This window comes from Podarcis tiliguerta, assembly GCF_965153285.1.
Source record: "Podarcis tiliguerta genome assembly, chromosome: 11".
NCBI lineage: Eukaryota > Metazoa > Chordata > Lepidosauria > Squamata > Lacertidae > Podarcis > Podarcis tiliguerta.
The window spans coordinates 11,153,604-11,178,399 of NC_139544.1; the positions used below are offsets into that span (position 1 = coordinate 11,153,604).

The 24,796-nt window shown below is 42.4% G+C and overlaps 1 long non-coding RNA gene across 1 annotated transcript; it reads right to left on the bottom strand.

The window, feature by feature from the left end:
* Positions 1-7,415: 7,415 nt before the first annotated feature.
* LOC310660140 lies at positions 7,416-14,898 on the bottom strand. Its single transcript, XR_014503234.1, has 2 exons — positions 14,613-14,898; positions 7,416-7,799 (listed from the first exon to the last, which is right to left on the bottom strand). It is a non-coding gene; the product is annotated as an uncharacterized lncRNA (long non-coding RNA).
* Positions 14,899-24,796: the final 9,898 nt, after the last annotated feature.

Here is a 24,796-nt window from a genome sequence, read left to right on the forward strand (position 1 = left end):
CGGAGTCTGTAACCTGAAGCGTATGTAACCTGAAGCGTATGTAACCCGAGGTACCACTGTAATCGAAATAAAAAGAGCAACCCAATGCCCACCCCCCAAAGCCACATTTTAAAAGGGAATAGGATGTCAACCAGATCAACCAAAGGCCTGGTTAAAAAGGAACGTATTTGCCTGGCACCTAAAGGTGTATAATGAACACGCCAGGCAACTTCCCTGGGGAGAGCATTCCATAGATGGGGAGCCACTGCAGAGAAGGCCCTGTTCTCATCTTGCCACCCTCTGGACCTCACGAGGAGGAGGCACACAAAGGAGGGCATCAGAAGACGATCTCAAGGTCCAGGTAGGTACATAGGCTAGCTCAGGAATTCCTCTGCAACATGCATTTCTCCCGTCACGTCCAAACTAATCAAAATTCTACCATTTATTAATTTCTAGAGTTTAGGGGGGTTCCCCCCATTCTATAAAAGTATTATGTCTAAGACAACTACCTTTAGGGAAAAGGCTGTAGCTCAGTTGCAGAACATCTCAGGTACGACTGGGCCAAATCTCCATTTGAAACCCCGGTGAGTAACTGTGGACAACAGACCAATGGTCTCACTCAGAATAAGGCAACTTCCCAAAGTTCTTACATAGGGTAGAACATCAAGACAGAAGAACATTAGAAAATCAACTTCCAAGTTCTTCAAACAGGGTCAAAAAGATAAGGATTTTGAATGTTTTCATAAAAGTGAACATCCCTACTTTAGTTGTACAATGTGTTTCAAGTTACCAGAAATAAGAACATAGTTTTCAGCTGCTACTGTTTGCTAGAATTAGACAACCGAGAAGCATCTGAAGCATGTACAAAGCCAGGTCGAACATATGTTGGAAATGTAAAGAAAAGGAAGGGACCTTTTATCATATGTGGTGGTAATGCAGAGAATTTTTTTAAAAAGGGAAATGATCTATAAATGAATTGAAGAAAATGTTTAAAATGACATTTGTAAAAAAAACCAGAAGCATTTTTGTTAGGGATTGTAGGACAAGACCTGCCAAGGAAAATAAAGAATTTATTTATGTATGCTACAAGAGCAGCAAGAGTTTTGATAGCACAAGGATGGAAGAATGAGGAAACCCCGACAAAGGAACAGTGGCAAGAAAAATTGATGAACTATGCAGAATTGGCTAAGCTGACATACAAACTGCAAGATAAGGACAACTGTGACTTCAAAGAAGAATGGGAACTTTTTACAAAGTATTTTAAAAGACAACAAAATGAATTGGACTCCTTGGCAGGTTTTGAATAAACATACACAAATTTAGTGATTGCTAACATGGTAGATAGATAAGGATTGAAATAATTTTATAATATGCAGAGAATAATATATGTTGGGAAATCAGAAAGAGGAGCTGAGGGAAGTCTCAGGGGGAGGGTTTGATGGGGAATGAGGGGAAAATAATGAATACGATCTGTTTTGCTATATTGTTATGTTGAAATTGTTAATACAGTGGTACCTCGGGTTAAGTACTTACTTCGTTCCAGAGGTCCGTTCTTAACCTGAAACTGTTCTTAACCTGAAGCACCACTTTAGCTAATGGGGCCTCCTGCTGCCGCCGTGCCACCGCTGCACGATTTCTGTTCTCATCCTGAAGCAAAGTTCTTAACCTGAAGCACTATTTCTGGGTTAGCAGAGTCTGTAACCTGAAGCGTATGTAACTTGAAGGGTATGTAACCCGAGGTACCACTGTAATTTTATTTTATTTTATTAAAAACAGAGAAGCATCTGAAGCAGTCCTACCACAGTGAAAGTGTTAAAGTGACTTGGACACCTGTGGGAATGGTGACGTCTTCTATGAAAAAAGTAATTTCCAAGCCCATGAAAAAAAGAGCAGAGAAGGTTGGTACCTTCCCGACTGCCTGCAGATGGCAGGGGAAAACCAGACTGAGATTGTATATTAATTCCCTGCAAGAGTAGCAGTGAGTAAAACTAGCATCTGCCTTTTTCTTTAAACCACGAAGAATTAGGATCTGGAAGCAACATGGCCTGTGCCATACATTTTTTATCTATATCAAAGAGCCAAAGACACAACTGAAGCAAGAGAGCAGGCTTGGTTTAAGGGGATGTTCTCAGAAGTTTGCAAGCACAGTTACACACACTGCCCGGTTCAAGACTGTGGAAATTTGACATGTTCTTCATAATTCAGCAGGAGACACTGGAACATGGGAAATTGCCACTGGGCAAGAGATTTTGGTTATAGTATACAGCTTTTCTCATGGGAAAAGTTATGGAAAGAGGATTTGAAGTTTACAAGCTGCTGTTCGTTGAAAGAAAACTATATGAAAATGATGTACTGCTGATATTTTGCACCCAGTAAAATTGTGAAGGGACACGGGTGGTGCTGTGGGTTAAACCACTGAGCCTAGGACTTACCGATCAGAAGGTTGGCGGTTCGAATCCCCACGACGGGGTGAGCTCCCGTTGCTTGGTCCCTGCTCCTGCCAACCTAACAGTTCGAAAGCACTTCAAAGTGCAAGTAGATAAATAGGTACCACTCTGGCGGGAAGGTAAACGGCGTTTCCGTGCACTGCTCTGGTTCGCCAGAAGCGGCTTAGTCATGGTGGTCACATGACCTGAAAGCTGTACGCCGGCTCCCTCGGCCAATAAAGCGAGATGAGTGCCACAACCCCAGAGTCGGCCACGACTGGACCTAATGGTCAGGGATCCCTTAAAATTGTGAAAATGTATAGAAGCAGCTCGAATGTTTGCTGCAAATGTAAAAGGAAAGAGGGTACTTTTTATCGTATGTGGTGGACATGTGGGGAGGTAAACGTTTTCTGGGAAATGATATATAATGAGCTGAAAAAAAGGTTTAAGGAAACTTTTGTTAAAAAACCAGGAAGATCCAGTATTCCTAAAAGGCTGGGATATTTTTTAACATATTTGAGAGACCACTGTAAACAGTTGAAGTCATTGGCAGGAATACAAGGACACTTGTAAAGTAACATGACCTTTGGAAAGCATTATTATATAATGGATAGATTACATTAAAATACGCAGGAATAAATTATAGAAACGGAATCCATGGAGGGAGAGAAGGAGGTGCAAAGGTTCTAAAGAACCGTTTTTTCTTGTTTTTGGAAATGTTACATTTGTTGTGTATAAATTTTATGTAAAACCAATAAAACTTTACATAAAAAGTAAAATAAAAAAGGAACATGGGAAATTGCCAAACCATTTATCTCTCTCGTGGGATTTACCTGTTCAAACATTGCTGAATTTGAGTGGGGAGAATTATGTGGAAGCAGCAACTGGGCCATCCGAAGAATGTAAGATTTGCTGCATGGGCCCCACTGCACCCTAGTCTATGTGGCAAAACATCTCTGAAAAGAATTAAGATATTTAAAAGGCAACTAAGGACTCTTAAAAATCGCTTGGGTCTCTTTGAAGCTGCAGCATTGCACCCATTTGATCACTAGAGCAAAACTAGCTGCTTGGCTCCTGATGTAATTAGAAAATACTGGCCCTCGGGAGATTATGTATTTCCCCCCAAGAGTGGGTAGTTTCAATAGCTGACAACATATTTTGAACAAAGCATCCAGAGAAGAAAGGTCTAATGTGCTTTAATATCTATCTTCAGTCCCTCAGCTTGAGTAGTCAATAAATCAGAAGTGATTCAATGGTTTTTAAAGGTCACATATGATTTAGGAGAGAAAAACCTGTATATAAATTGGGGTGTAGACTTCTACCACGCAGAGGCCTCTAAAATGTTACCCATGCAAATTTATAGGTCATTTAACAATATTTATCTCTATTATGGAGGAGATTAGAATACCAAGGAAGTCTTAGTTTCATGCTACTATACTCTTATGTTTACTTGAACTTTGTTCATTTGTAGGATCTGATTATACATTATCATAAAAGTTTTCTTTCCGGCTGGCTAGTAAGTGTTTTAGTTCTGCAATTTAATACGTACCTTAAAATAAAAATACTTTATTCAGGAGTCATAAAAGCATCCTATGCTTACATAAATGAAGTTTATGTAGAACAAATATTGATGAAACATGAGGGATTTTTTCATATTTTCTCTTCATACATTTTGTTACATTCGCTCTCCGAATTTGAAAAAAAAAGTATTTATTTCTGAGACGTTCCCAACTAGCCTTGTTTTCCAGTTAGGATTTTTCATGATAACTCTAACTAGACTGCGGCAAGCTATAATTGTAGGTTAGGAGGGACCACTGAGCAATTTCAAAACTCAAAGTAAAAGGTAAAGGTACCCCTGACCATTAGGTCCAGTCGTGACATACTCTGGGGTTGTGTGCTCATCTCACTCTATAGGCCGAGGGAGCCAGCGTTTGTCCGCAGACAGATCTGGGTCATGTGGCCAGCATGACAAAGCTGCTTCTGGAGAACCAGAGCAGCACACGGAAACGCCGTTCATCTTCCCGCCGGAGCGGTACCTATTTATCTGCTTGCACTTCATGCTTTCGAACTGCTAGGTTGGCAGGAGCAGGGACCGAGCAACAGGAGCTCACCCCGTCGTGGGGATTCGAACCGCCGATCTTCTGATCGGCAGGTCCTAGGCTCTGTGGTTTAACCCACAGCGCCACCCGCGTCCCTTCAAAACTCTACAAATACTCAAATGCATAGTACGTTCGTCAACGGAGACATTCGAGAACCAAAGTATATTTGTCAAAAGAAGCAAATACTTATATTCAACCTATGTATTTCAACACCACAAGTTCCATCATAAATTGTTTCCAACATCTCTTAATTTCAAATTACAGAAGTACTGATATTTTGTATCAATCTGTTTGTAGCAATTACCACAGACTATTTGTAAGCTGCTCCGCGATCCTCAGATGAAGGATGATGTAGAAATTTAATAAATAATTATAATTATAATTGCTACAGCATAACACTTTGGGTCACAAATTATAGTATTTGCTCTAAATGTTGCTTCCTCCTGAAAATTGTATGAATAGGTTACCTAGATGACAGCATCCTCATGCAAAACTTTAAGATGGAACCTCAAGAAAACCGATATGAACAACAGGCTGCTGAAAGCATCTGATGTTCAACACTGTTTAGTATTTACGAGAAATGTATCATAGAATCACAGAACCGTACAGCTGGAAGGAACCTGACAGTCATCTATCCTTTTTACACAACTGTGTTTTCTTCCCCCAAGCTCTGACACACTGTGTGAGTGTCTGGAGGTGGTTGGAGGATGGATGGCAGCTAACAGATTGAGGTTGAATCCTGACAAGACAGAAGTATTGTTTTGGGGGGATGGGGAGGGCAGGTGTGGAGGACTCCCTGGTCCTGAATGGGGTAACTGTGCCCCTGAAGGACCAGGTGCACAGCCTGGGAGTCATTTTACACTCACAGCTGTCCATGAAGGCGCAGGACAATTCAGTGTCCAGGTCACCTGTCTACCAGCTCCATCTGGTACACAGGCTGATACCCTACCTGCCCACAGACTGTCTCCCCAGAGTTGTGTGTGCTTTGGTTATCTCCTGCTTGGACTACGGCAATGCATTCTACATGGGGCTACCTTTGAAGGTGACAACTAAACCAGAATGTGGCAGCTAGAGCGGCTGCAGGGACCGTATAACACCAGTCCTGAAAGACCTACATTGGCTCCCAGTATGTTTCCAAGCACAATTCAAAGTGTTGGTGCTGACCTTTAAAGCCCTAAATGGCCTTGGCCCAGTATACCTAGAGGAGCATCTCCATCCCATTGTTCAGCCTGGACACAGGTCCAGCTCTAAGGGCCTTCTGGCGGTTCCCTCACTGCAAGAAGTGAGGTTACAGGGAACCAGGCGAGGACCTTCTCGGTAGTGGTGCCCACCCTGTGGAACTTCAGATGTGAAGGAGATAAATAACTATCTGACTTTTAGAAGACATCTGAAGGCAACCCTGTTTAGGGAAGTGTTTAATGTTTGGTTGGGTTTTTAATATTCTGTTGGGAGCCACCCAGAGTGGCTGGGGAAACCCAGCCAGATGGGTGGAGTATAAATAATACATTTATTATTATTATTATTATTAATTATTAATAATAATAATAATCTTTCCCCCTCCTTTCCCAGGCCGAGTGTGCCTTGGATACAACAGCTGTTGCACCAGCATAACTGTGATGGTTATTTTCACAGAATGTGAATGTAGGATTGCTGTATTAAAAACATTAAAAGAAATGGATCAATAAAAAGTTACAATTTTTTTTAAAAAACCACTCTATCTTGAACGTAGAGAGAAAAATATGGTCCCTAAAGATTATAAATTCAATTTTACATTATTTATTATTTATACAGTGAAAGCAGACACAGCAAGGATCAATGTGTTCAGTTTAATATGGACATGGGAAAGTTTTCCTGCTCTCGGGCAACAGGTGTGTCACATTTGTGGGGGTTGCTCAATTCATTTCAAAGCAGAAAATATTCAACATATGCAGTCCACCCATGTAAAGAGCTTTTCTTTCCACCGATATGCATTGGGTAGCCCCTTCATGTGAACTTTCATGTGCACACCAAAGCTCTTTCTGCGTTCTGAAACATGACAACAGGAGATCGTATCAAGCCATAGCTGTCAAGCGTCCCTTATTTGGAGGGACAGTCCCTTATCCCAGCGCCATGTCCCGCTGCTGTCCCTTATTGATGATGTCCCTTAAATTTCCCGGGTTTCAAAGGAAGCAGCTCCTCTCCCTCTCTCCCTGCCACCCAGGGAGGAGGGAGGCTCCAACTGTGTTGCTTGGCTGCATTGCTCACCCAATAAGGAGTCTAAGAACGACTGGGGGGTGGAGCTTGCATGCCTTGTGCCGATCAAATTGGCCGCGTTGCCTGGGGACTCGCATTTGCTCAGCGCTTCCCAGCGGAGAGGTGACGGTGGTTTTCCTTGCTGCATCCCCTTTGCTGGGTTGCTGTGCTGTGGGAACCACCACCTGAGGCTTTGTTTGGCTGCTGACTGGGCTTTCTGCCTTTGGCTCGGAGGAGCTCAGAAGTTGAACATACCTGTGCTTGGGAAATCCCTTATTTTGGCTGCTGGTCCCTTATTTTCAAATCTGTAAGTTGACAGCTATTTATCAAGCCCGTTGGGATGTATTCTAGGGATGGGCACAGGCCCCACAATTTGCCTCGCATCTGTGCTTTTAAAAAAATCCAATTTCTTTTTGCATCTCTCAGCACACAGTGGTCCTGATAACAGTCACCCCCATGCGAACAGCTGTAGTTCGTTTTGTAAAATCCAAGAGACATAACTGTACAGTGTACATTAAGTGCCATGTACAGTTTGACCCCTGACTTGTGATATGCATAGACTTGGTCTCTAAATTCCTTAGGGCAAGGACCTATGTACTTTTTTCTACAAAGCATCATTTAAACTGATACTTTTAAAAAAATTCTACAATCATTATTTATGAATATAACTCATAATTCCTACTTTAAAGGACCGTAGGAAGGTAGCTTTATTATATTTTCTGTATCAAGTTCTTCAGTTGAAAGGAGAATTGGAATACAACCTACAGGTCGACTGATTTGAGATCTCCTGTGTGCAAGACTTTTTAAAGAGATAAAATAGAGAGATTTTACTTGACACTTATTAAATCAGTCTGCTAAAGTAATAATGAGATATCTGGAGGTCCCAGGACATCCTTGCTCTTTGTCTTCAATTAAAATTGGCTCTTGGGATTTGCTCTGATTTTAGAAGTGTTAAAGAGTCTGTTTGTTCTTCCTTCTCTTCCTCAGATGTTTTAAGATCCAGCTTTTAAAAGGCATGGAAATATATTTTGAAGCTGTTGCATGCAGAGTCCTAGTAATCTTTCTACAAATAAAACATTTCATGGTTAGCAAATCAGTTTTGAGAATCATTATTTATAAGCTTACATGGAATTTATATATAGAACTTGTAGTTAGTGTGGATTGAAGCTGTAGCCCTCAACTGTGGAGTAATTGTGAATGAATACAGTGTGACTTGTTGTTGTTGTTTAGTCATTTAGTCATGTCCGACTCTTCGTGACCCCATGGACCAGAGCACGCCAGGCACTCCTGTCTTCTACTGCCTCCCGCAGTTTGGTCAAACTCATGCTGGTAGCTTCGAGAACAATATCCAACCATCTCACCCTCTGTCGTCCCCTTCTCCTTGTGCCCTGAATCTTTTCCAACATCAGGGTCTTTTCCAGGGAGTCTTCTCTTCTCGTGAGGTGGCCAAAGTATTGGAGCCTCAGCTTCAGGATCTGTCCTTCCAGTGAGCACTCAGGGCTGATTTCAGAGTAAATGCATATAGGATTGCACTGTCAGGTATGGACAGGAATGCATGCAACAGAACGAGGGACCTTAAATAACTGAAGCGCTCAGCTAAGGCAATATCAGCTTACAAATGTCCCAGACAAAAATGGTATCTTATACAGGAAGGCAATAGCCATTATGATAAGGAAGAAAATATAAAGGAAGGTGTGCAGCTTCTGTTGCTGCACTCCTGAATATTGCAAAAATAGAAGCATTTGATGCAGATAACAGCATGCCACTGTACCAGACCTAAAGGTTAAGCTATGTATACTCAGACATTTGAAAAGTTCTACGTTCCAAAGAAATGAAAAACATTTATGTGATGGAGTCTCCACAAGCAGATGCAGAGGGAAGGAGAATCACTTGAAGGTGGCGCTGTGGTCTAAACCTCTTGGACTTGCCAACTGGAAGGTTGACGGTTCGAATCCCCACAACGGGGTGAGCTCCCATTGCTCTGTCCCTAGGTCCTGCCAACCTAGCCGTTCGAAAGCATGCCAATGCAAGTAGATAAATAGGCACCATTGCAGCAGGAAGGTAAACAGCATTTCTGTGCGCTCTGGTTTCTGTCACGGTGTCCCATTGCGCCAGAAGCAGTTTAGTCCTGCTGGCCACATGACCCAGAAAGCTGTCTGTGGACAGACGCCGGCTCCCTTGGCCTGAAAAGCGAGATGAGCGCCGCAACCCCATAGTCACCTTTGACTGGACTTAACCATCCAGGGGTCCTTTACCTTTACATACCTGTGTTCTCCACTGCAGGCTAGTTTAGGAAGTGAAGGCCAGCCTTCTTAGCACACACAGCTCTGTTCCCCAGCATCTGCTGCCTGAGGCAGCCACCTCAGACCAGCTGACCTGAGCAAATCAGACCAGTTGACCTGAGCAAATGGAATGGAGAGCAATTTTGTCCTTCGACTCAGGCAGAAAAAAATAATATTGGGCTGGCCCTTGCCTTACTGGTTTGGAGACACCATCCCAATACTTTTCCTTTAAATGAAAAATAAAAAAAGTTTCCATGTAACCTGTGTCTAACACAATATGAATAAGAAACCGGGTGATGAAAGGGGAGAGAAGCTTTAAGGTGTATTAGCAATCGCTAGGTATTGTGGACAATGCAGTGGTGCTTTTTAATAAAAAAAAAGATCCCATTTCTGCCTCTTCATTTCCATGTAATTTCTAGTAGTATTACGTGGCATCATTACATAGTACATTTCCCCAGGCTCAGGTCCAAGTCACTGTCTGCCACTCACTGGGGTAGGGAAACTCATGGAAAGATGGCGTCCTGTCACTTGGCGAATTACAGGGCCATTGGGCTGCCAGTTTTGGCTGCAGCTCCTTATCAGCCATTCATTTTGTGTTCATCAGCTCCAGCAAAACTCTCTGCAGAGCAATATTTGATAGGAACAACACAAAGGCGTTGAGTGGAAGAAGCTGACAAAGAGCCTGGGCATCTGTTTCCTTTGCCATTTTAAAATCACACAGGGCTTTAGTGCCTTTAGTCAGCTGAGGAGAAAAACAGTGCTATGATTACTGTTGTCTATGCATGACTGAAAGCAATGGCACATTTCAGATGTGAACAAAGCATTGGAATGTTACTTTCTTGTTTCAATTTCACAAACTACCTACGGTTCATAAAATGTCAAATATACCCAAAGACGGAACACTTAAAAAAAAAAGTCAAGGTCGCATTACCCGCGAGTAGTAGCAGCAGGAAATTTTCTCTGGACATTTGTCCTACAGAAACATCTTTGGAGCCTAGCAGCTCATTTTACATATATAAGGAGGCAAAGAAAGACCTTTTAAGAGCCCTTATGACATTTCAGGGGGGAAACCCTCTGAAATTAATAAGGGAAATATGAGTGTGATCAGAGTAGCATACAAGAAAATCCTTAAGAATAATAAAAGAAGCAAGTTTTGTGAGATGTCAGTGGCAAAAACTAGGGCTGGCAGTGTCTGAACAAAGGGAGGATAAATTCTGGGACCCGGTGGCTTGGGGCATGAATGAAACAAAATCAGCACTAGATGCCACCATACTGGCACAACATTGGGTGAAGTACTACATAGAACTATTTGGAGAACAGGCAGGGCAACCATCGAATGCTGAGGTGACCATTGACTGGTCAAAACCACCAGAATGGCAGGCAGTATCCCCTACAGAAATAAGATCTCTCATAGATAGCCTCAAGTGAAGATACAATGCAACTGGAGCTCTTAAAGGCACATATGGACTGGTGGGAACCCATCTTGGCTAGGCTCTTCCCACATACAAATTGTGGAAATTAAATATCATCATGCCAATTCACAAGAAAGGGGATACGGCCCCACCCCCCCAAAATTACTGTCCTATTCATTTACTCGATGTTCCTTCCAAACTCTATGCTAGGCACCTGCTTACAAAATTAACAGATTGGTTCTGTGAAAATAACATGTGTTTTTTTTTATTCCAGAGACGAGAAGATCTGACTTTTTCACCCAAAGGAACAACTGCAAAATGTCCTCAGTTGTAGAACACAGATCACACAGCTGTTCAGTGGGATTTGGGGAGCTAGTTACAGCTTGTATAGATTACTCTAGACCAGGGGTCAGCAAACTTTTTCAGTAGTGGGCCGGTCCACTGTCCTTCAGACCTTAGGGGGGCGGACTATATTTTGAAGGAAAAGGAAAGAAACAAGAACGAATTCCTCCTCCACATGCAGCTGCTGGGTGACCTTGGGCTAGCCACACTTCTCTGAAGTCTCTCAGTCCCACTCACCTCACAGAGTGTTTGTTGTGGGGGAGGAAGGGAAAAGGAGATTGTTAGCTGCTTTGAGATTCCTTAGGGTAGTGATAAAGCGGGATATCAAATCCAAACACTTCTTCTATGCCTCACAAATAACTAAGAGATGCATTTTAAATAAAAGCACACATTCTACTCATGTAAAATCTCACTAATTCCCGGACCGTCCACAGGCTGGATTTATAAGATGATTGGGCCGGATCTGGCCCCCGCGCCTTAGGTTGCCAACCCATGCTCTAGACATTGCCTTCTCTATGGTCCCTCTCCTCTCTCCAGGAATCAACTCTTTTTACCAAGTCACTTCCTGGACAGCATAAAGTGAAACAGCAGTGGTTAGGTGCTGCTAAATAATCCAAATCTAGAATCATCCAAGGCAGAGGTAATCTGAAATGTTTCATATAGCAAAGGCCTTGTATGGAAACATTTGTGTTCAGCGACTAATCTATCCCCAAAGCCACATGGAACAATTTAAAGCTCCCGCCACATGTTGACAGCAGTGTATCCACTGGTCGAGTGGGAGCAATCCATGGTACGACACTAAAGTATCTCTCAATTTGTTTCAAAGGGAAAGACACAGTGACTAAGATCCAGAAATTCACTCCAACTAGAGCTGACTTTTGCCTATTCCAAGGGTCCTTCTGGGGACAGCAGGAGGAGGGGAAATTGTCAAAAGTCACCTGCCCAGATCCTTCAAGTGGATCAAAAGCCTTTTCATGGATGTAAGAATCCTTTATATGTTCAGTTTGAATGTATGCGTAAATAAATTGACATATCATGAAGGCACCACAATCTTCAGTGACCTTCATTTCAAGGAAACCAAACCCAGAGGTAAGAGCTGGAAACTGTGGAGTCTCTTACTCCTTGAAGACTTACTTCGCCAAACCTTTATTAGGTATTACAAATATAGGCTATCATAAAACATATATTTTGTTACACAGATGTACCCGATATCTGATTAAAGCCTCCTTACCAGACTAGTATAGTTGATCAAGATAACTTGGGTGAAAAAACATCCTCCTGTGTAGTTTGTCAATATGAACGATTTCTCCCCATTGAAGTAATAATAGCCCTAAAGCATAATTCTAAAAATTTAATTGCAAAATGTTTTTAAACCATAAGCTGCTTAAATAATGTCCTTTATTTAACTATATAAACACATGCCATTACAGCTGTACCAAAACAAATTAACACACAGCAGCAGCGGCTTCCACTCATTATATGAAATTATTCTTGATTAACCAAAAGACGCAAACCACTTGGAAAAGCCTGCTTCTTGCATGGTAACCTGCCCAGTACCAAAAGCTCTGTGAGTGGCAGATCATTTGTCTAATGCCTTTTCTCAAATTTATATTGGTTTCTCTGTTTTTAATTGTATCAGCTTCAGCGGGAATCTGCAAGTGTGTGTCGGAGCCAGCAGGATGCCAACGCTATGCAAAAAAAGCTACAAGCTCTTTTGAATAACAAAGCTCATTCAAAAAAACAAAACAAAACAAAACTTCTTTGGGAAATACAGAACTTAAGGTTTTCGCCGGGATATGATCATGAATAGTGGCATACTTGGAGTCACAACAGTTTGTTAGAGTTCTCCTTTTCTCTCCTCAGATCCTCCGAGAGAATAAAAATCAGCTGCAACTAATAAAGAGATCAGAATGCCTCTATCTGTCTTAGCTCATTCAGGCATGCTAAACTACCATGGTAGTCCCTGTGGGGAATGCAAAGCAGAAACTAGACACTGATTGACATCAAAAGTTATTCAACAGTAAGTCATTTCCACGGATGCGCAGTATGCTTTTAAAAAATAAAAATACAAAAGAGAAACGGTTCTCTATTCCCTCTTACAAATAAACACATTTTTTTCTTTCTTTCTCTTTTATAAGCATTTTCAGTGGGGCTGAAAATGTCTTCACTTTCTTACAATTTTGGGGCAATCCCCCATTTTTGGGGAAGTATGACTAGTCATAGCATTGCTCTCCTTGCCCACAGCAATTCTATTATGTACCCATATCTGATTAGTTGTGCAGGACAACAGTAGCAAACTTGGGTGCCTTTCACATTTTTCAGACAACATTTCTCCTCTCTTCTCTTCTGACCATTGACAACGCTGGCTCAGGTTGATGGGAATTGTTTGACCAGCAATAGATGCAGACCATCAGGTCACCTTCCCCTTGAAAGAATTGTTCTACTCACTACTTATTGATGAGATAGAGTCACCCATGTGACCAATCCAGGAAGGAGAAAGAAGTCAGGCACCAGAAGGGAAGAAATGTGCAAAAAGCAGCAGCAAATAATGGAAATTATGACTGCCTCTCTAAAAGGAAGATAGGAGAAATATTTATACCTCCTTGTTGTAATCATCATTTTCAAGTTAAGCATTAGAAGTGAATATTTGGTACAGTCCTTATCCTTATGTTGACTTAAGATACACTAGTGGCCAAAATTGTGGAAACCTTTTGGGAAAAGTGTATTTCCGAGGCTCATAACACCACTTTTGGGGGGGAGTAATACCATAAAATTATGTATCAGTGGAAAGATTATTTAATGAAGAATGTATTGCGTGTCGAGGTCCCCAAGATACCCCAAATAAAAACACAATTGACACTTGATATTTGTTTAAGGTTTTTGGCATAATTTTGGCCACAACTTTATTAAATTACAGCAATGTGAGTGGTTGCTTAGGCATTGGTAGCGACTAACTGACCCCGCCTGGGGACAGTCTGACATTCGCACCCCCCGCGAAGTCAGAAAGGGTAAGTCACCTGGGGAGAGAGACGGGACTGGGAACCATGCCTCACCTTTCCCCAGAATGCTCCCAGGGGCTTGCGTGGCCCTAGCCCCTTGCCAGGGGTTCGGACAAAAGCATGGCGAGCCCCTGGGTTCCTTTAATGGAAAACCCTTGCAGCAGCAATTTGGAGGGGCAGGCACAGCCAAATCCATACCCCTCCACCAACCAATTGTTACGATTTGCTGCACAGTAGGCAAAAACCAAATGGCACACACTAATCAGCCAAATGGACAAAATTCCTACCGGGCCCCTGCCCCTAAGCAGACGACCCCATGACAGGCATAGCAAGGTCAAGCAAACAGCCTAAAATTAGGGAAGCACACAGTGAAAAGAGGAAGTTTGTCGCTGTGTGCATTGTATTTAACAAATAGGGCTGTCAATCAATAAATGGCAACATATAAATCTCCCCGGTAACAGCCCGCCCCTGTTTCAAGATGGCCAAACTCTTTTGCCCAGCAACAGCGTGGTGTCTTGTCAGCCCCCACCACAACACGTGCTCTCCACAAGGGAGAACACGCTATGCAGTAAGTGAACGATCAAACCTCAGAAATACACTTTCCCCAAAAGGTTTCCACAATTTTAGCTACTAACGCATTGTCACAACTGGAAATTTCAGATGTGAGGAGCAACAGTCAGGTATGGAAACAGAACTTAGAGACCAAATAAGTCTAAAGGACAAGGTCATGGGGCATCCTAAGTTATACACAATACTGTCACAGTCCCATGCTGAGCAACAATGGGCGAGCTCAGGGAAATGAGAGGCCAGCCAACCAACAGAGTCTATGGGGTGCACTTACCTGTAGGCAGAGTCCGGATCCAGAGTCAGGTCCAGTCCTAGGATCAGGCAAGAACTATTCCTGTGGTCAGACACTCCAGGGGTCAGGGAATCTGATGATCAAAGGTCAAGAGGATCAAGAAACAGCAATACTGGGCCAGGAACAACACAGATGCTGTTTCCAGCATCTGACTGCAGCCAGCTGATTCTCATCAGTGCCTTCTCTTCAGAGTCCTTGAAGGCTGATCAGCTACAGGTGGACTCCCTCTGCCTTCTTTCCCTTCAGGCTGCTGTTCAGCAGGCAAAGCTGACTCCTGGCTCATGACAAGTACTCTTTATGACATCATGCACTGACCATTGAAATCACAATTGCTTGAGTGAGTCAGAGAGGTGTGCATAGGATTACATGCAATGGAGTTTTCCTGCCTTCTCCTTCCCACTGTGGACCGCTGTGTCACCTCAAAAGCTAGTGTTGAGGTGCCACACACCACAAATGAGGAACCAGGAACTCTGGCAGAAGGGTCCACGCAGCTTATTCCTTCTGTCACTTTGACAGCTGGGCCAAACTCTGCTAAATCAAAAATCAAAGCACCATGCCTTGCCAATATCCCTTTCTCCGTTTGTCTTTGACTATGTCATTTCCCTTGGGCCTCTTTGATCCTCATTTACCTGTGCTGAAACACGATCTAACCCTTCCTCTCTGGGTTCTGTTTTTCGGGTCCTTTGGTGTGGGATGTGGGGCTACAGCTGGCAGGAGATTGAAATCAGCTGAAATCCCATATCTGTTTCTGTAAGCAAAGGTACCTTGCCAGCACACCAGGAAGAAGAATCAAGGCAACCAGATGTGGATAAATAGGTTCTCTTTATTAAATATGACAACTTGAGGATCTGCAAAACAAATGAACTAGTCAGATTCAACCAAGGTAACCAAATCAACTTAAGTCTGGGCAGGTGTTCATTGATATATGGGGGTAATTTCTATTCTCATCACCTGGACAAGTTAACAGCCTCACTCTGTGTGGATGCAGCAAGGTTTCCTGAGATTTCTCTCTCCCTGCTGCACAGACCTTGGATGTTAGAGCCCAGCAGGCATACTGTGGTGACATTGGTTCACCCCGATGTGTCCATCAGGCCAAAGGGCACCCCTAGCACCAGCAGGCCATGCCTGGCAACAGTGACTAAGGGATTGCCCACAAACCCCCAAAAAGCTAAAGATAAAGGACTCCTGGACGGTTATGTCCAGTCAAAGGCAACTATAGGGTTGCAGCACTAATCTCGCTTTCAAGCCAAGGGAGCCGGAGTTTATCCGCAGACAGCTTTCTGGGTCATGTGGCCAGCATGACTAAACTGCTTATGGCACAATGGGACACTGTGACAGAAACCTGAGTGCATGGAAGCACTGTTTACCTTCCTGCCGCACTGGTACCTATTTATCTACCAGCACTGGCATGCTTTCAACTACAGTGGTATCTCAGGTTACAGACGCTTCAGGTTACAGACTCCACTAGCCCAGAAATAATACCTTGGGTTAAGAACTTTTGCTTCAGGATGAGAACAGAAATCATGCGGCGGCGGCGGGAGGCCCCATTAGCTGGTACCTTAACCTCAGGTTAAGAACAGTTTCAGGTTAAGGACGGACCTCCAGAACAAATTAAGTTCTTAACCTGAGGTGCCACTGTACTAGGTTGGCAGAAGCTGGAACAGAGCAACAGGAGCTCATGCCTTTGCAGAGAGTCTAACCTCTGACCTTCTGATCGGCAAGCCCAAGAGGTTCAGTGGCTTAGACCACAGCGCCACCTGCCCACAAACCCAACACTGCCTCAGGTAAGTGTTCCATTATTTCTGAAAATCACCTGGCATGAAGTGGGGGCTACGGTTGGTGGGGGGTGGATATCAGTTGAAATCATACCTGTTTGTATAAGCAAAAGGTAAAGGTAAAGGTACCCCTGCCCGTACGGGCCAGTCGTGTCCGACTCTAGGGTTGTGCGCCCATCTCACTTAAGAGGCCAGGGGCCAGCGCTGTCCGGAGACACTTCCGGGTCACGTGGCCAGCGTGACGAAGCTGCATCTGGTGAGCCAGAGCCGCACACGGAAACGCCATTTACCTTCCCGCCAGTAAGCGGTCCCTATTTAACTACTTGCACCCGGGGGTGCTTTCGAACTGCTAGGTTGGCAGGCGCTGGGACCGAGCAACGGGAGCGCACCCCGCCGCGGGGATTTGAACCACCGACCTTTCGATCGGCAAGTCCTAGGCACTGAGGCTTTTACCCACAGCGCCACCCGCGTCCCTATGTATAAGCAAAGGTACCTTCTAATCAGAAAAGGGGCTGTCTAGATCACAGCCAAACAATTAGCATCAGTAGAAGCATGAAATAGCCAACAGATAACAGTGACCTTTTAATAACTATGAGACACCTAGCTTTATGCCCGCCAGGAGTTTCTCCTGGGGAACCAAACTTTAGGAGTTATCTGCATTTGTGACAGCTGGTGCACCACATTCCTTAGTTTGCAGTTATCGTGCTTTATTTGTAATCGCCTTAGCTCCCTAAAGTAAGCATTTTCCATTGACAACCAAAGTTAAGGCCTTTTCAATTAGCGGACAAATTATTTTATTGTTGGAGGAGATTTGGGTAGCTTTTGGGGGGTGATTGTTTATGCAGCTATCAATTAAATGGCTCAATGGGCACCTGGGGCGCTCCTTTTTAAAAAAAGGAAAGGAAAGAGTTTGTCTGCACAGCTGTGTTAACAATAGCACATCTGCTGGAATTTTTTAATGGTTGCAACAACAAAAACTGAAAAACGTGAATGAAGTAGTCTGATAACTTGAGCAGGAGCAAAGTAGAATAAACACTGCAGTGAAAAAGCAAACACCAAATAATATTTAAGTCTAAAGATTTCAACTACCAAGGTTTACCTTTCTGATACCCATTTTTCTTGTGCTTAATTTCTGCTTTATTTATCTTTTGCTTGGAGGGGTTGAAAATGAGATTCCTAGCCATCCTAATACTGCCTCATCTAATAATATTAAAATAAGAATATCAGGATCCTACACCCCAAAATACACATAACAATTAGAAAGATCCATTGAATTGCTAAGAGGCAAGAAAAGTAATTCAAAACAGACACTTAAGTTGCATCCACTTTAACTTCTGTTTCATAACAAATTCTTTTTTTAAAAAAAAAACCCAACATCTTCCTTATGAATAATAATAAATAGTGTCAGTGTTCAGTCCTGGGAAAAAAGGAACCCAGTTAGCTCAAAAGGGAAATCCCATTGGTACTTTAAAACATTATCTTACAATTAATCTCTTTTTCTGTTGGACTTTTTAAATAGCAGAGGCTTTCATAGTGTTTTCAGGTGATGCATCTGATAATATTTGAATTAAGGCTTGACTTCTCATCAAATTAGTCTTCTGTTCTATAGTAAAACTGCATTAAGTCTTTCAAAAGATTGTCTAGCAGTTTTGTGTTCAGTTTTTGGAATGCTTCTCCAAACCAATACATGGGATTTTAGTTTACATACTAAATCCAGTTTAGCTTATTCAGACTGCAAGTGTCAGCAGTGTTACTTTGTTGTTGTTTAGTCGTGTCTGACTCTTCATGACCCCATGGACCAGAGAACGCCAGGCACTTCTATCTTCCACTGCCTCCCGCAGTTTGGTCAATCTCATGCTGGTAGCTTCAAGAACACCATCCAACCATCTCGTCCTCTGCCGTCCCCTTCTCCTTGTGCCCTCCATCTAGCCCAACATCAGGATCTTTTCCAGGGAATCTTCTCTTCTCATGAGGTGGCCAAAGTATTGGAGCCTCAGCTTCACGATCTGTCCTTCCAGTGAGCACTCAGGGCAGATTTCCTTAAGAATGGAGAGGTTGGATCTTCTTGCAGTCCATGGGACTCTAACACATTAGATGAGTATCTAAACTACTGCAGTGTTACTAACACACTGTTAAGACCATGGGTAGGCAAACTAAGGCCCGGGGCCAGATCCGGCCCAATCGCCTTTTAAATCCAGCCCACAGACGGTCCGGGAATCAGCATGTTTATACATAAGTAGAATGTGTGTGTTTATTTAAAATGCATCTATGGGTTATTTGTGGGGCATAGGAATTCATTCATTTCCCCCCTCAAAAAAATATAGTCTGGCCCCCCACAAGGTTTGAGGGACAGTGGACTGGTCCCCTGCTGAAAAAGTTTGCTGATTCCTGGTTAAGACCATATTCATGGAAGACAATCTTACTCGGCTATGAGTGGTCACCAAAGAAGAAGAAACCAGGGATGGTTATTATAGCAAAGCCCATTCTGTCTATCCTTCAAGCTTCTAATCAGAACTACTTTATTCATCCCTAAGCATGACAGCATATGGGACATTTTATTTCATGTGGCATGTGCTTAAAAGTATTGAAATTAAGTCCTTACACACTGATTTTTCCTTTTCCTTTGAGTGATAGGGAGCCATTTGTCTAGAACTGCTTCATGTGACAAACATCACAGGAAGCACATCAGAGCAGAAACCTTCAAAAGCAGAATTTTGTCACTTCAGTTTGAAATAAGTCTGCACAATTCCCAACCGAGCAAAAAGCATTATTCGTCATGTCACCTCAATTTTGCACCTGTTAATTTTTAAGCTCAGTTTATAGTGCTAGAACTAATCTTTAAAATTCTGAATGTTCTAGGATCAGGTTATGCCAAGGGCCACCTATAACCATATCATCTTTTTCAAACTAAGACCTCTCAGGCACTTGGACCTGCTGCTAAGGTTGAAGAGACTGACACGGGGCAGGTCCTTTTCAGTGGTGGCCCCACACCTTGAGGAATTCCTTCTTCCCCAAGCCCTACTCTGACTGTATTCAATGGGACTTTTTCCAAATATTGTGCATTGGATAGCAACTTTGTACTGTAAGCCTAAACATACTTATTATGGCTCCTTAACTTTATACCTTACTTTTGAGAAGATACTGCATAGGATCATACCAAAGGTATGTTAATTGAATCTCTGGCCATCACATTAGATGAGTATCTAAACTACTGCTTGGGATTAGAAGCATTATCAAGTTCAAACTCTTTCCAGAATAAAGCCGTGTTTTGTATTCCAACTATCTCATCAAGCTTGATTGCCCGTACGCTTTAGTTTCCGCCGATATTTTTAGCAGCCTTAAAAGCTACTACTGAGACAGATACAAAGGGAATTAGCAAGAATGGGGCATTTTACTTTGCAGAAGAACAAAGCTCCATCAAAAAAAGATGACACAATCCATGAAATAGGCAGCAGATAACTGGAGAGAAAGGAAGAACCCCTTTGGTGCAAGGAATCTAATTTACAGCAAAAGTCAAGGTGTGATTAAAGGTCACCCGAAAGTGGAACATAGGACTGAAAAATGTGTCAAAAAGCAGCTTTTTCTCATGCAGCTTGGGGGTTACTTTCTCTGAGACAGTTACTACAGGGAACTTGCTTTCAAACTGTTCCTGGATAGTGTGTGTTCTCCTTCATGGAGAGCACATGTTGTGGTGGGGGCCGCCAGGACACTCCAAAGTTGGGGGGGGGGCTAATTGACCGTTGGCCACTGTTGCGATTGCGGCTTCCCTTGTTGTTGGGAAGAAGTTAATGTTGCCATTTGATTGATTGACAGCAGAAATGCTAAAACTCCTTGCACGAGGCTAGGGCTTCCTCTTTTCGCCCGTGCATCGGATTGCCCGTCCCCCCCTCCCTAGAATTAGGGTTGTTCACTTGACCTTGCTATGCCTGTCATGGGGTCGTCTGCTCTTGGGGCAGGGGCCCAGTAGGAATTTTGTCCATCTGGCTGATTGGCTGGGGCCATTTGGTTTTTGTCTACTGCGTAACAAATCGTCACAACTTGTAAGGTTGCGGTTAGGCATTGGTTTATGGTTTGGTTGATTGGGGGGCATGGATTGGCTGTGCCTGCCCCTCTAATGCTGCTGCTGCAAGGGATTCCGTTAAAGGAATCGGGGGCTAACTATTGCTTGTCCACCCTGTCAAGGGGGCTCGGGCCATGCAAGAGCTCCTGGCTGCATTTGGGGAGGGCTGAGGGCAGGTTCCCTGCTCCGTCGCTACCCCCAAGTGTATTCCCCTTTTCTGACTTTTGCAGGCGTGCGGAATGTCAGTCTGTCCCCCACGGTGAGGGCAGATAGTTGCAACCAATGCCTAAGCAACCACTCACATGTTTGTATTTTAATAAAGTTGTGGCCAAAATTATGCCCAAAACCTTAAACAAAAATTTTGGTGTGATGTGTGAGTTATTGGGGTGGCCCTGGGGACCTCGACATGCAACAGCCATGCCATGTGATGAGTTCTTTTGTTGGATGCTGGAACAAAGACACAATTATATCCGTAACTACAGCAAGGAAAACCCAACTATTGAAGATCAATAGGGCACGCCTATAGATTCCTACTCAGAAGTAAGTCCCACTGAGTTCTATAGGACTGACTTCTAGGAAACTAGCTATCGCTGCCTACAGCTTCAGTGCTATACCAGTTTGCCAGTACACACAACACACATAGACATTGATACAACCAGGTAACTGTTTAAGGCAGGTGTGGCTAACCTGCTGGCCTACACATATTGTTCGACTACCACTTCCAGCATCCCTGATCACTGGCCATGCTGGCTTTAGCAGATGGGAGTTGGAGTCCAGCAACATCTGAAGGACCACAGGTTAACCATCCTCGGTGTCTTCTTTGGTGATCACTCGTAGCCAAGTGAGATTGTCTTCCGTGAACACAATCTTAACAGTGAGACCACAGGTGACTGTGGAGGCCAATTCTGGATCCACATGCCCTTCCACAGTGGGGACATAGGTTTCCAGGCGGGAGTTGATAACTGATGAGGATTTGCCAAACATGTTTTCATCTTAGCATGTTTCTCCCTTTCTTCCTGGGTTTGTGGCTCTTCAAAGTCCATGACGACTCTGCAAATTTTGTTTTCTTACATCTTTATCCAGCCTCTCCTCCTCTTTCCCAAACTGATATTTCCTAGGAAAGAGAATCCACCATTGTGCATTTGTTACATTGTACACTGTAAGGACTTGAGAAGCCAAGCTAAAGTCCATTAATGCCAACTGCTTGATCCTAAATAGGTCTATGGGGGGGGGGGGCTGTGGAGGCTGCTTCATTGGGGTGAATGGGGCACTGCCTTGCTGCCTGCCTTCTGACTTACAACCAGTCCAGGAAGCGACACTGACACTGTCTGACAGCTTTCCTCTCTTTAAGTCTTTTTTTTTAATATAATAATATTTATTAGAAGTTTTATAGTTACAAAAAAAGAAAAAGTATGAGAAGAAAAAAAAGCAATAAAAAATTTAACAAACAATACATCGAAAATAAAAAGAAAGAACAATACATCAAAACAACAACAAAAAATTAAAACATTTAAAGAACACATCCAATTTCCATATCTTTATCTTTCATTTACTTATTTCCTCGACTTCCTCCCACCTCCCTTTTTTGTATTCTAGTTCAAGTTAGCTAATTCAGCAAATCCTTTCCCTCTTTCTCAATTTTTTGTTTATAATTTATCTTAACACAATCTAACTTTAAACTTTCCACTTTAGCCCATTAACAATCAGTTTTTGCTTAATTCTTTATAACATTTCTGCTAAAACCATATAGCTTCATTCCAGCATTCTTCTAACATTCATTAATTTTGCAGTATTTCTGTAAATATACTTTAATTTTTTTCCAATCTTCTTCCACCGACTCTTCTCCCTGGTCTCTGATTCTGCCAGTCATTTCCGCCATTTCCATGTAGTCCATCAGCTTCATCTGGCATTCTTCCCGGGTGGGTAGATCTTGTGTCTTCCAATACTTTGCGATGAGTATTCTTGCTGCTGTTGTGGCGTACATAAAAAAGGTTCTATCCTTCCTTGACACCCCCTCTCTTTAAGTCTTTTACGTGTCTAGATTCCACCTAAAAAGTGCAGTGAAAATGCTTTTTTAAAAAGTGTTGAATTTGCCATAAGTTCATCATAATAAGCTCTTTTTGTTGGGGATGTTCTTTTGGAAAGGTATTTTTAAAGATTATTTTCAGTTCATTATATATCATTTCCCAATACCATTTTACAAGTCCACCACATATGATAAAATGTACCCTCAACCTCGTTACATCTCCAGCACTTATCTGATTCAGGGAACCACCAGTCTCTATGGGCACCAGCTACAACTGCTTAGCCAGTAGTTCCGATGAGTTCCATTGGACTTACTTCCCAGCATGTCCCATACTAATAAAATACAGAGGTACCTCAGGTTACATACGCTTCAGGTTATATACGCTTCAGGTTACAGACTCTGCTAACCCAAAAATAGTGCTTCAGGTTAAGAACTTTGTTTCAGGATAAGAACAGAAATTGTGCTCCGGCAGTGCGGCGGCAGCAGAAGGCCCCATTAGCTAAAGTGGTGCTTCAGGTTAAGAACGGACCTCCAGAACGAATTAAGTACTTAACCCGAGGTACTACTGTATAAATAAAAAGAGAGGAGAAAATCGCTATTTATTCCCAAAATTGCAGAGTGTTCCTCTGGCATTATTGGGTGAGTTCCATTTCCATAACTATCATTGCAGCATCCATACCTGATGTTCAGCTTCCCACACATCCTGGTAGTGGAAGTGCTGTAAAAATGCTTTTTAAAAAACAAAAACAAATTATTATTTTTTTTAAAAAAACTTTTTATTTATACAGTGGTGCCCCGCAAGACGAATGCCTCGCAAGACGGAAAACCTGCTAGACGAAAGGGTTTTCCGTTTTGGAGGTGCTTCGCAGGACGAATTTGCTATGGGCTTGCTTCGCAAGACGAAAATGTCTTGCGATTCCTGGGGGGTTTTTTTCGCTCCCCACCCCCTTTTTCTAAGGCACTAAGCTGCTAATAGCCTTTTAGCAGCTAATCCGCTAATCCCTTAAGCCTTTAATAGCCGCTAATAGCCGCTAATAACCGCTAAACCGCTAATAGCGCTAATCCGCTAATCCGCTAATGGGCTTGCTTCGCAAGACGAAAAAACCGCTAGACGAAGAGACTCACGGAACGGATTCTTTTCGTCTTGTGAGGCACCACTGTACTTTTCAAGTTTATACATTTCGTTAATTTTACAATCATTTTAACATTTCAAAGTTTTACTTCCTTCCCCCTCTTTCTGTGGTTCCTTAAATTTATTTTTTAATATCTTCTGCATATGCAAATTCATTGAATTTGCTTGTTTAATGATCTGCTTTAAATATATACTCTTATGAAACTGCAGGTTATTACAATAATCCTGCCAATGTTTTTATCTGTTTGCAATTTATCTGTAAATATTCAATAAAGCATTTCCATTATTTTATAAAAAGTTTGTTGATTTCTTATTCTTCCAGTAAGTTTTGCCATTTCTGCATAAGTTTTTTGTATTCATTCTTCCTTTACTTGGAATTCTTTCCATTTTGGGGCGAGTAGCATTCTGGCTGCTGTAGTAGCATACATAAATAAATAAATAAATTTCTATACAATTTAGGTAGTACTGTCCCTATAATTCCCAAAAGAAAGGCTTCTGGATGTTTTTGTTTGGTTTGTTTGTTTTTTACAAAGGTTCTTTTGAACATCCTTTTCAATTCATTATTTATCATTTCCCAGTAAACTTTAACCTTACTACGAGACCACCACATATGATAAAAAGAATCTTCTTTCTCTTTACATTTCCAACACTTGTTTGATTTAGATTTATACATTTTCCCCCAGTTTACTCCGTGTTAGATACTAACGATATATTATTTTCATATAATTTTCTCTTAAACATGAAAAAATGTTTTGAAAAACATATTGAATTTGCCATAGCTGTCCTTGTCTCTCATAAGAATATTCATATTGCATTTTCATACTCAACTTTCGGATAATGAAGATAGGGCATTAACTTGATTATTAAGATCTGAAGGCAACCCTGTGTCAGGAAATTTTTAATGCTAAATGTTTTGCCATGTTTTATGTGCTGTAAGCCGCCCAGAGTGGCTGGGCAAACCCAGCCAGTTGGTGGGGCATAAATAATTACTAATATAGGTTTATATTTCCTGCAAACTTTCAAATGAATCGCATCACCCAAAGTTCCCAGAAGTTGTTTTAAAATGTGAAAATAACTTGGTTAGATTTCCACCGTGAGTCTGGTGGCAGATACAGGGGGTGAGAAATCAATCAAGTGAGCACAACCCGTTCACACATTGATCCAAGCAGCTTC